The sequence below is a fragment of the Lissotriton vulgaris genome, chromosome 11, assembly GCF_964263255.1.
Source record: "Lissotriton vulgaris chromosome 11, aLisVul1.2, whole genome shotgun sequence".
NCBI classification, from domain to species: domain Eukaryota; kingdom Metazoa; phylum Chordata; class Amphibia; order Caudata; family Salamandridae; genus Lissotriton; species Lissotriton vulgaris.
Genome location: NC_141699.1, coordinates 163,912,584 through 163,925,391, shown reverse-complemented (window position 1 = coordinate 163,925,391; position 12,808 = coordinate 163,912,584). Strand labels below are relative to the sequence as shown.

General features: G+C 46.5%; 1 protein-coding gene across 1 annotated transcript in view; it reads right to left on the bottom strand.

Moving 5' to 3' along the window:
* The window catches only part of CCDC63 (coiled-coil domain containing 63), a 137,731-nt gene that overhangs the window by 38,406 nt on the left and 86,517 nt on the right, over positions 1-12,808 (bottom strand). The gene's annotated exons all lie outside the window — the stretch shown is intronic.

Genomic DNA, 12,808 nt, shown 5'->3' with positions numbered 1-12,808 from the left:
AGGAACACAGAGGGCCTAATGTTCTCGGACTTCAAATGCTGAAGTTATTGCAACTAACAATAAAGTCTTCAAAGTGAGGAATCAAATTGGACAATTGGGCATTGGCTCAAAAAAAAAGATGTGAAGAGATCCAAAAAGATTCAAATACAACTGAAGAACAATTACTGGAGTGAGATGAAACAAGTAGAGTAAATCTTTAAGGAAATGTGGTGTCTAAACAACAAAAGATAATCAAGGAGAGACATAAAAGCTGACAAGGCAGCGAGGTAAACTATGACTGTAGCCCTGCTGTGCTAGAGAGAGTGCAAAATGCAGTATATTAGAAAGATGTGATCTAAAAAGATTCAAGCCCTTTGACCCACACCACTGCCCACATTTGTTCGAGCTAAGTGGATTTTGCAGCAAGTTTCCTGGAAGCTAGGATCATGCCTGCAACTTCATTAGGGCGGAAAAAGGATTCTAGATGGTACTGCTCATTCTCCTTGTGTGCAGTCACAGTGTTTGTGAATTAGGTGATTGTTTGTGAATTAGTGTGGAACTAAGATGGAGGCCCTACTTATCATGCTGCAAGAGCAGGTACCCCGTGTCGGAGATTAGCGTTCCAGATCTTCATCCATGCTGGGGTGATGAGGATCAGCTGTGCTCGATACTCCGGCAGCTTCCGCAGAATTTTCAGAAAATGCGAAATCAATTGAAACATGAACAGACCATGCACCCAGCTAAAAATGAAGGCATCCACCAGAAAACCACACAGAGGGAAGTGCATGGCACTTCCTGTACTGAGCCGAGGTGAAGAAATCCATAGAGATGAAGAAGATCACTTGTGTTACGTCAGGATCTAGGTCTTACTTATGGTCCTCATGTAAGAGGTGTCTGAGAGAGTCTGCTGTCATGTTGAGAAATCAAGCCTGTTAGACTTTTACTGGGAAAATACCTCTCCAACTGACAAAGGCAAATCGCCTCCCAAAACAACATCCAGTAACCCACTCTACCCAGTCTGGTGATTTATTGGGCGGTGGTGGTATTATACAACCCAGTATGAAAGATGCTCTTCGATAATGAAGGGGGAAATGCCTTCATGGCAAGGCGGACCACCTACAGTTCAAGCACTTTATGTGAAGATGCTTCTCTGACAAGAACCAAACTCCTCATCTCATTTTTTCACCCAGATGGGCACCCCAGCCCAGCAAGAAGGCATCCGTTACTGCGGTAGCCTATGCCTGTGGAGTTCTGATTTGAATAACCCATGCACTAGTGCAAGTCCAGATGAAATAACTTAAACATCTGTAACTGAGCTGAGCCACTGACCTTAAAGACACCACATCTGGTATGTGAAACCAGCAGAAGGCACAAGGCCATGAGGCCTTGTATGACCAGAAGATGCACTTGAGTCGAAAATCTCACCTGCATATACAGAATCCTCTGAGGAGAAGGAAAAACACTTTAACACCATGCCTATGAAGGTCAAGCATTGCATTGGAGTTAGGTAACACTCTTGGAACGTGCTGGTGCAGCCTAAGTCACGGGTCAGTCATTGTGCATTGAATATGTTTCATGACCAGCCTGGGAGGACTCCACCTTCACCAGCCAGGTATGGAAATACATGAACTCACAAATGTCTAAGAGAAGCTGCCACAGTTGCCAGCACTTCTGTGAAAATACAAAATGTGGCTAAGACCCAAAAATGGCTAGTCCACAAACTGTAGTGCTGGCACCCCGCAATGAACTTCAGGTAATGACGGGCATCTTGGAGGTACAGGGATGCCAACCAATCTTCTGCGGTCAGGGCTAGCAAGACTTGGCTCAGGGACACTATGTTATACCTGACCTGACAAATGAACAGGTGCAGAAGATGGACATCCTGGATGGGTCCCAATTCTGTTCTTCTTGAGGACCAAGAGTATCATCCCGTGTGTCTTTCTTCCAGAATCATGACATCTACAGTCACTTTGCTTAGTAGGGCAAGGAACTCGCCTTCCAAAAGTGAGGTGTAAGCCAGAAATCATATACAGGTGAAGGTAGGATAATCTGGACAGGAAAGGCAGGATGTAACCTTTGCGAATCAGATGTATGACCCAGCATCCTTCACAATCAAATCTCAAATGGTGGAAAAGTGGGAAAATCTATTCCCACCAGAAGATGGTCGTATTGGGGAAGTCAAAGATCTGGCAGAGGATGGATTGGACTGGACCTGTTGTTGCTGATGCTGACCTTGTGATCCACCATTGCCAACAAAGGATTGGTAAATTTACTGAGGGGTCTACACTGGTTGAGAGGACTTTCTGCACTTATCTCCCTTTATTGCTAATGGAACAGCTTTGCAGACAAGGCAAGTTCAAATGAGTGGGCTTATGAAGCACTTCAGGGAGGAGTCAGCCTTTTCATCATAAAATCTGCTCACCATTGAGGGGCATGTCCATCAGAGTGGTTTGAATATCTCACGAAAAGCCAGTAGAATGCATCCAGGAATGTTGGTGTAAAGTGACAGCTGTGATCAGGCTACGGCATCCTCAGAATCCAAACCGCATTTCAGAATCTGTTTTCAGGCAACTCATCCATCACTTAACAATTCAGAAAAGGATTCCAGTATGTGCTCCAGTAGGTTTACAACCTCTAGTTTTGCCAACTCCCACAAGGCATGGACATAGCACCAAGAAGGCATATTGCACTCACCATATGTACAATGAAGCGGCCTGATGCAATACCTTTCAGTCCATGGCATCAAATATTTAGATTCACTGTCTGAAAGGGTTGTAGGGAAGACATTTGAGTTCAGTTTAGAAGATGAAGTCAGAGCCATTATGGTCTGAGGAGATGGATGTGATAACAAGAATTTGGGGTCACCCACAGCTGGCCTAAAAAATCTGACAATGTCTCAAAAATGGTGAATCTGAGGAAGGCTTCTCCAAAGCAGCCAGTTGCCTGTAGAACCTCGTTTAATGGAATCAAAGGCTTGGCAAGAAGTAGACTGTGGGATTTCTATCTATAAAAAAGACTTTGTTACCTTGGAGAGCAAAGTTAAATGCAGAATCCCTGCAGCTTTACACACCACTTTGGTTAAAGAGGATACTTTCCTTGTCATGGCTCCAGAGGGGGAAGGAATGGTACCTTTAGGTAAGGTGTGTGGATCGCTTGCATTTTGCAAATCAAGGTAAAGACCTACATCAAAATAAGAAGGAGGCAGCATATTACCGTCATTTGAATCCTTATCGATCATTGTCATGACATCAGAGCTGAATATCTCCTCCATTTAGAAACATGTCTGGGCTGCAGGAAGAGGTTGTTCTACAAAGCAAGTTTTAATGTTCTCTTCCATTACCAGGACAATTTCAGCTGGCTTTCAGGGTGATGCCAGTAACCACTTTAAATATGGTGTCAAAACAAGCTCAGTTGGAGATGTCATGGGTGGCTTCTTTTTAGATGCTAGGTCCTCCTGAGTCTTTGGAGGCATAGAGTTGGAGAGAAGTGGGATCAGCACCCACAGTTGCCGCCCTCTCGGAGGGGCCCAGAAAGTATCAGAGTCATCCTAATAATATCCAGCATGGCCTACCATTGCAGCCTGTGTGCAGTTTACAACTGCCAACTCAACCTGGCAAAATAAAATGTTTCCAGGCCTAAACCTCCCTATTTAATACATACCAGTCAGCCCTAAGGTAGGCCCTAAACAGCCTATTGGGCAGGGTGCAGTACATTAAAAAAGTTGGACATATACTTTTAAGTTCTCTATGTCCTGGTAGTGAAAAACTGACACATTCGTTTTTCACTCCTGTGAGGCATACCTCTGCCATAGGTTAACATTGGGTTACTTTCTTACATTTAATAAGTGTTAACTTTTGATTGGGAACAGGTACAAATGTAATGTTTTGTCTCAAAAGAACTGTTATTTGACATTTTCCTTAAAAGTAAAGTCATATTTTAATTCATAATTCTGAAAATACACTTTTCGAAAGTTGGCATTTACTTGTCCTAACTGTTTGGTGCCTGCAGCCGGTATCATCGGTCACATGACTGTGAATAGTTGGCATTTGGCCTTTGTGTATTCCTCCCAGACAGTGAGGCAAAGGGTGACCAAGGGCCCGATGTAGGTAAATCCCATTTACCGAATTTGAAATACCGAATTTTACCGATTCGGTATTTCAAAATCGGTAAATGGGATGTAGGTCCCAACATCTGGAATCGTTACCGATTCCTTACAAATTCGGTATTTACCGATTCGGTAAATACCGAATCGGTATTTGCTATTGAATCCTATGGGCCTTTGAAGCCCATAGGATTAAAGTCAAATACCGAATCGGTATTTACCGAATCGGTAAATACCGAATTTGGCAAGGGTGCAGGGGGTGTCACTTTGACACCCTCTAGCACCCCCCAAAATGGGCATGTGTGCAATGTGGCACACAGACATGCCCTAAGGGCACGTCTGTCTGTCACATGGCACATGTGTACATGCACAGATGTGCATGTACACAGGAATCGGTATTTTACCATGGATTTGTATTCCATGGTAAAATACCGATTCTGTAAGCCATGTGCTGATGGAACATTGGCTACCTACATTGCATTTTCGGTAATTTTACCGAATCGTTATCATTACCGAATCGGTAAATATTACCGATTCGGTAAATTTACCGATTCGGTAATGATAACGATTCGGTAAAATTACCGAAAATGTGCCCCTACATCTCGATAGCCCTTTACCGATCGGAAACGGCCGAAAATCGGTATTTTCGGCCGATTCCGATCAGTAAAGGGCTACCTACATCGGGCCCCAAGTGTTTGCAGGAAGGGTGGTTCGGAGCTGTTCCCTGTGCCATTTATATTTCATAGAGCTACGTTGTACTCAGAGGACTGCCCTGATGCTTGACGGCTGCCTTGGCTATCAGAGCACTGCCCTGCTGCTTGAGGCCTGACTTGTTCTGCAGAGCACTGCCATTCGGCTTGAGGCTTGCGTTACTGCTTGAATGATAGAGGACCATCTCCTTTTTCCCAGGAAGACCTGAGTGACTCCAAGGGTCCAACTGACCTATTCTGAGCTACCGAGAAACAATAACCTCCAGAGGCCTTCCTGTAACTGCCCAGCTGACCTGCCGCAACTTGACTTGCCTGGACCTGCGACTGTACTTGCCTGAGTCCTGCAAGCCTCTGCTGAAGGGAGCCCCTAATTGCCAAGGGGTGCATCCCCAGGCCATGACCCTCGGCTGACATCAGAGTGCATTCCTCTGGAAGAAAAGGATAAATCCTGAAGTTTTGGGCTATTCGCAACTGTGAGCGGGCCCGTTCTGTGCCACGACTCAGCTGCCCGCGTCAACCGCCAACTTGAACCTCTAATGAAGCCAATTCTTCATGTTATCATTTGTGGCCCCTCAGAAAACCAGCAATACGAGATCTGTACTTCGCGCTCCAGCAATGACAGCCCTTAGTGACTGCCAACACGATGCTCCAACAACGCTACCTGATGGTGAAGCACAGGTTAATTTAGTGACATTTGGGGTTTACCCTGACAGAAATTGTGGTTGTTGCATGCGAAAAAGTCTCAACCCCCTCAATCAAAAACACAATTCTATGTCAAGACAGGATGTGAGGATTATGCTTTAACTTTCTTTATTCCTCCTTCCAGCAATTTTCAACTATAAAGACAAAACACTCTCTTTCCCAGCATGCAGAGGGAAACAGTGGAGGCCATCAAGTTAACCAATCAATGGTACCATAGCCTCACAAAAGCCTATGCTGCCACGTCCTCTTCCTATTTTTTTTCCTGCTCTCCTACAGTTAAGTTACCTGTCTTACTATTCACTGGATGTTTCATTGTTTGCTTTTCTCAAGATTCAGTGCTCCCGTTGACTTTATTCAGGCAGCGGGAGCGCTCTTCAAACACTTCGCTCACTGCCGTGTCTGTGAGCTCGGGCCGGAGGTGGGCCACCTGAGGGCCCCTAGCACTCTAGTGTGTCCGTTTCTCCTCAGAGACGCGCTTCTTCCCTGTGGAGCCTGCATTGAACAGCCTGCAGGAGTGTTTTTTGTCAATTTTCACTGCGCTGTAAGAGCCGATCCAGCTGTTCGGGCTCAGCCCAGGTGAAACAGTCTCTCACTACATAGGGTGAGCCAGCCCTGGCCTTTGGCTGCCTAAATTCAGTGGGCCCGATTCACAGATTCACAGAACTAACTTAAGACAAAATCCTAAACTTACTACTTTTGGTATTCATAGAAGTTAGGTGTCACAACCGCGCTGAAGCGGAACCAGATATTACGTTAGCTGCGTGATTACCTTGGAGGAAAGACGCTCCGGAGCACACGCGAGATGCGTGAGATACGGCACCAAAGGAGACTGGCAAAGACTACGACTCCCATGACGCTTAGCGAAAGTCGGGCTAAAGCACCAGCTGGAAATCAGGCGCGGCGTCGCTCTGACACACCCAGTAGGCTACAAAACGGCAAGAACGCCAAGGAGCGCTGCCGATAATTGTTCCTACGTTTCCTATGGTCCACCACGGCAATCTTGTTTACCGCAGAATTCCAGGCAGAGACAAATCTACATTCCTCCGGTGTCGGGAGTCGACCTTTTGCAGCCTCCGGCTTTCCTTGACCTCGACTCAGGTATCGTGGGGTAACTTGGTATTCTCCTCTGTTGGCTGAGACGCTTTTCTCGCGTTCTCGTGCAGAGGAGGAGTGCGCACCTAGAGGCGCTTGGGCAGTTGTTCTCTCTGTTGGCGGGGACCGGCTGGTCTCTTGCAGAGAGGTTGAAACGCCCGCAATCTCCTCTGTTGGCTGAGTCGCATTTTCCAGCGTACTCGTGCAGGGGAGGAGTGCGCACCTAGAGGCGCTTGGGAGGTTGTTCTCTCAGTTGGAGGAGACAGGCTTGTCTCATGCAGAGAGGTTAAAACACCCTATACCTTGTCCTTCTGCCTATCTACTATTTCGAATATTGATATTTTCTACGTGTTTATCTAAGGAGTATTAGAGGCACTTTAATATTCTTTTTCACCTGCAACTATAAAGGGGAAGACCTAGCTGAGGAGTCCTGCTGTTACAAGGGTTCCTGGATCTATACTTTATGTACTACATTGGTTATGTGCTACATTGGATTACCTGAAGTGTAAAAACCACTATACTATCTACGGGTTCTTTGTTACAGTTTCTAAACACTACAGAAGCTAGAGATATTGAACTCAATACGGTGAATCTATCTCTCTGAAGCACCCAGGATTTAGGAGGTTTCTTTATTTTCATAGGTAGGAAAACATAACCTAAAATACAGTGAGTGAGATCGATAGACTAGGGAAGGTTAGGTATTGACCTGTTGTTGTCTGCTTTTGTCTCCCTTGCAGGTCTACATCCCCGCAGTCCCCTTCCCTGTTTCTTTTTTCCCCCGCTCAATCGCTCCCAAAAGTCTGTGCGTTCTGCAAACCGGACTTGGGTCGATTCAGAGGTGGGCCACCATAGAGCATCACACAACCCTGAGGAACTGGATTCAGATGGCCTTGACATTAGGATTTTGTCTTAAGACAGACTTAAGACAGACTTAAGTTAGGATTCTGTCTTAAGTCTGTCTTAAGTCTGTCTTAAGACAAACTTAAGACAAACTTAAGACAAAATCCTACCTTCTGTGAATACCAAAAGTAGTAAGTTTAGGATATTGTCTTAAGTTAGTTCTGTGAATCTGGCCCAGTGTTTTTAACATCTCATGTGTTTTGACTGACACTGGTCCCTAGTCACTGCATTAGCCTTTGGCTGCTCAGTTACAACTATTTAGCCAGTGGGTGGTCTATATCCCTCTCTTGCTTCCTTGGCCTCCCTGTGGGGTTGCAGCTCCTTTCCTGCCTAGGCAAAACGGATGAGGATTATGTTGAAGAGGAGTCACTCCAGGTTGTCCCTCAGGATGATGATTTTAGCGATGCTGTGGATGCCTCCATCCACCAGGCCGTAACGGCAGCAATGAGCCCCTTTGAGCGCAGTGTGATGGAGATAGCGATGCCTGTACACCCCCCAGAATGCTCTTGACTACCCCATGGGTTCGGTACCTAAGAAAGTGCTGAAGCCCAAGCAGGAGTCCAGTATGGACCTCAGCGCTTTTGAGCACCACAAGAAGGCTTTCCTAGCCCGACCAGCACCTATCAAGTAGCCTGAGACCTTAATTGATGCTCCTGATGACCTGTCTCCCAACCTGGAGACAGAGGATGACCCGAATCTACAGTTGAAGCAGTCCTCTCTATAACCTGGCACCCAGCGCGGTTTTCGAGTCCCAGCAAACCCTCAGAGATGCTCAATCCGTAGAACCTGATCCACCCCGTTCAGCTGAGTAAATTCACTCAGAGAAAATGGCCGCTTATGTGGCCGGCCACCTTAGGAAGCCTCTGGATAAGGAAGTCAGAGCTTGCCTTCGAGCGGAATGCCCCCAGACCTCTCTCCCTGGCAAGGTAGAGCAGACCCCTGAGTTGGACTCAAGCATCGCCACCTTCCTCGAGAAATATATCCGGGACCGCAAGAAGGGGATTTACAGGTCCTGCCGAGCATGCCGGGACATGCTTCTCAACATCTGTGGCCCCGCCATAAAACCTCTGGACCATGTTGAGGAGGCCATGGTCTTGGGTAACCCAGTACCCATAGAGTCATTATCATGGTGGGCGCAACGCGCAGTGATCTTCCTAGGGAACAGAAACTGAGCCCTGTCAACTGAGAGGCACTGATCTCTGCTTTTGAAAGGTGACCCCATGTTGGGGGATATGGCTTCCACATACGCTGATGAGGTGGCACAAGGCGGCTCTTTGGGGAACCGTTTATAAAGTAGCTCGGTAAGTTAGTGCCCATGTTTTCTTCATTGGGCACGGCGCAAGTTTCAATCAAGAAGATCTTCAACCCTTGGGATTTTGCCGGGGCTGGCCGCAGAAGGGGGTGTGCAGCCAGCTGCTTCTATACCCGAGGGCCTTCACAAGGCTTCAAGGGACTCCTACACGGCAGTTAAAATTCTTTGGTGGATTCAGTGGAGATATCTCTGACTCTGCCTCCTCCTCGGAAGGTGGCAAAAATGTGCAGGCACCTGAGGAGGTTGTTGTCCAGGTCTATGACCTCCCTCTATAGGTTGCTTGGATTATGGGCCATCTCTCCTCGTCTATTCAAGCTATCTTCCTGAGCCCCCTTCATTACAGGGCACTCCAGCATCTCAAGGCCTTCCACCTGTAACAGGGCTTCCGTATTCCAAGCTGGTTCCGTTGTCCAACCAATTCAAGGACAGGAAGAGGTTGTGGCTTGACCACATGGAGGCATGGAATGGTTGGGCTATTTTCAGCTCCGATCCCAATTTGGTGATGCAGTCTGATGCCAGTGTGCTCGGCTAGGGGGCATGTTGCAGGGACTCTTTCACAGGAGGAAAGTGGTCAGCAAAAGAGCAGCATCTCCATATCAACTGTCTAGAGTGGATAGCCGGGGTCCTTCGTGATCAAGTGTTCGGTGAAGGACAGGCCTGCAGTGTCCTTCTCAAGATGGACAATGTGTTGGCTGTAAGGTATATCAACCACTTGGGGGACAACAACTCCAAGGTGCTGGCCGATCTTGCCAAAAAAATTTGGACGTTCTGCCTGGGCTGCAACATCTCCGTGATGGCAGAGTTCCTCCCAAGGGCGTCCTATGTAGTTGCGGATTGGTGCTCCATGGATTGGTCAGACATGAGGCTGTGGCAGCTGAGTGCCTTGGTTTTTCAAAGACTGTAAACTCTTTGGGAACCCTTCTCTGTAGACCTGTTCACCTCGCGGCTGGGCCACCAGCTTCCCCGCTACTTCAGCTGGAAACCGGACCCCTTAGCTATGGCCGTGGATGCATTCCTGCAGGACTGGGCAGTGGAGTAGGCCTTTCCCCCCTTCACCATCATCATGAAACTAACAGCACAGGTTGGCAGGCAGGTGGCAAGGGTGGTCCTAGTTGCTCCGTTCTGGAGGTCTCAAGTATGGTTTCCAGTTCTTCTGGAACTTTCCTGGGATTCTTCCATCCTCCTACCCTGAGTCCCAGATCTTCTCCGGGATCCGCTGGACAACCACCACCCTCTGCTCCTCCAAGGTTGCAAGTCTCTTATGGCGTGGCAGATTTCCAGCATCCTTGGAGAGTGCCAGGCCTTTCAGGAGAGGCTGAACAGATGCTCGCCGCAGCCTGGGCCGATGGCACAAACAAGTCGGCTTGGGCAAGATGGGCTAGTTGGTGTCTTGGGTACAACCAGGATCCCAAGGGGTGTGAAGTGGTTCATTTCCTGAATTTCCTGTCTTCCCTGGCTTCTCAAGGCATGCCTTACTGTAGGATTAATTCATATTGGTCTGCTATTTCTGCTGCTCATCTGTCAGTACCGGGTTTCCCTGTGGGGGAGCATCAGCTGGTGTGTAAGTTGATGAGGATTATTTGGCTGGGTCTTCCTCCAGAGCCTCGATATTCCACCCTTTGGGACATCAAAAGGGTTTTAAACCTTTTCAAAGCCTGGCAACCAAATAGATATCTTTCTTGTAAGCAGTTGTTGGCAAAACTGGCCATGTTGTTTTGCTAGGTGTCTTGCAGGCAAGTATCAGACGTGAGAGTCTCGGACATGTCGGGTTGGGTGTTCACCCTTAGTGAGTCACATTTCACATCACTCGCAGAACAAAGACAGATTCCAGGTTGGTCTCCTCCCGGCTTTTGACAAAGCCCCAAAATTGTGCATGGTAAGGTGCCTGTGGGCTTACGAACCAATGACCGAGGAATTCCATCCGCATGGCGAATTTCAGTTACTGATTTCCCTCAGGAAAAAGTTCAAGGCGGTTGCTCCTCCCACCATTGCTCCCTGGATCTGCTGGGTAATGCAGGAAGCTGGTATAGATGTCACTCAATTTGGAGCTCATTCTGTCAGGGGGCCATGGTCTCCAAGTCTTTTGCCCTAGGATGTCACTTGGAGGATATTATTAATGCAGATGACTGGTCCTCGGACTCCATGTTCAAGCGGTTTTATTTTAAGCTAGTAATGGATATGGCGTCTTTAGTGGGGGACAAGCTTAGAACTAGCATAATTCTCGCCTCCTTTCCTGACATAGGATGAAAAATGTCATAATAAACATGAAGGAAAGTTTCGATTTTATTAAGGACATGGAGGTGAGGATTATTACCGGAAAAATACAGGAGATATAAAGTCAGACTATGTGTTGCACTTAATCTAAGAGCTAAACTGAGTCATGGAAAACACCAAAGATTACATGTGGCTAAAAAACTCCCATCAGACCACCATTGTCCACTCCCACTTGGAAGCAGGCGAGAGGTACCGACGGAGAGAGCGGGGCCTCATTTTCCCGAACGGGTGCCGGGTGAGGTGAGGCAACTTCCCACATAAAGTGGGGAAAGGATAAATTATTCATTTTTCCTCCAGACTACATTGGGGATCCAAGTTTCTGGTAGGATCATTTATGACTTGATACTTTTCTCACTTTTCTTGGTTTACACATTACACAAGTTTTTCACCACCTAAAGATACATTGTGGCTAGAAGGTTACCTATAATCCATCTCTACACCATCACCTGATGGGTTGGGTAAGATTTGGATTTACCTTCCGTATCCCACGTGACGATACTCCGCCACAATGGTGGTTTGATGGGAGTTTTTCAGCCACATGTGATCTTTGGTGTTTTCTTTTCCATGACTCAGTTTAGCTCTTAGATTAAGTGCAACACATAGTCTGACTTTATATCTCCTGTATTTTTCTGATTTTGATAGGGTTTGAGATATATAGGTCAATAAACCAACCCACAGACCCCCCTCCACTTTCCTTTTTTGAGGATTATTACCACCCATGCTTCAATGGGTCACTGTTCTACCTACCCAGGGAATGAGGTTCTTTCGCAATACTACCTCGGGGATTCCAGAGTTTAGGTATAAGTACACATTTTTCAGGTTCCTCTATTGCTGCCTTGTTCAGTTGCTTGCTGCTGGTTTCTGCTTTGCTTTTAGGGTTGACTTATATGGTATTAGTTCCAGGGGTTGCTATTGTTGCTTGTGTCCTCCCAATGTTCAATTTTATTTGGGTTTTCTCTGCCTTTCAGGTTCGGAGGGTTTGAAAGCAGAGTGAACGGGTGATGGGGACAGCCTCATCTCTCAGTCAAGGAAAAGGATGTGGTGGCATAGGCTTTTGTGGGACTATGGCACCCTTAATTGGTTAACCTGTTGACCTCTCCTGTTTCCCTCTAAATGCTGTAAAAGAGAGTTTTCGGTCTTTATTGTTGAAAACTACCGGGAGGAGGAATAAAGAAAGTTAAAGCATAATCCTTGCCTCTGTGTCCTTAATAGAATTGAAACTTTCCTTCATGTTTACTAAGACATTTTTTATTTCCTACCTAATTCCAAAGATGTTAGAGCACTTGACAGTTTTCAAGAATAGGAGCAATGGTAGTTTTATATTTATAGTTATGGAGAAGAATGACATTGCTGTTTGTATTTAGAATATTTTGTGCAATAAAGGTTTGCATATAGTCAGAGAAGATAACAGTCTTGAAGATGACAGTCTTCTCCAACTAGTGTTCATGTATCAGTGGGTGGTGAATATAAGAATTATGGACTATACAACAAGGGGGAGCATTATTGTCATTTGTATTATGATGGGTAACCAGTGGTGGACTTGGAGCTCAAATATCCTTGGGGAATGTGTTCATACCAGTGCAGCAAATCTGGCCACCTCCAAGAGAATTTAGGGTAGCACATTCTATACATGTTTAAAAGAATATTCTGTGCATTCCTTTAGGAATGTTTGCCAGGCTGGCCTGCTGATGTCCCCTATGTGTAGCCAATGCTAAAAGCATCAGGAGGTCCCCATCC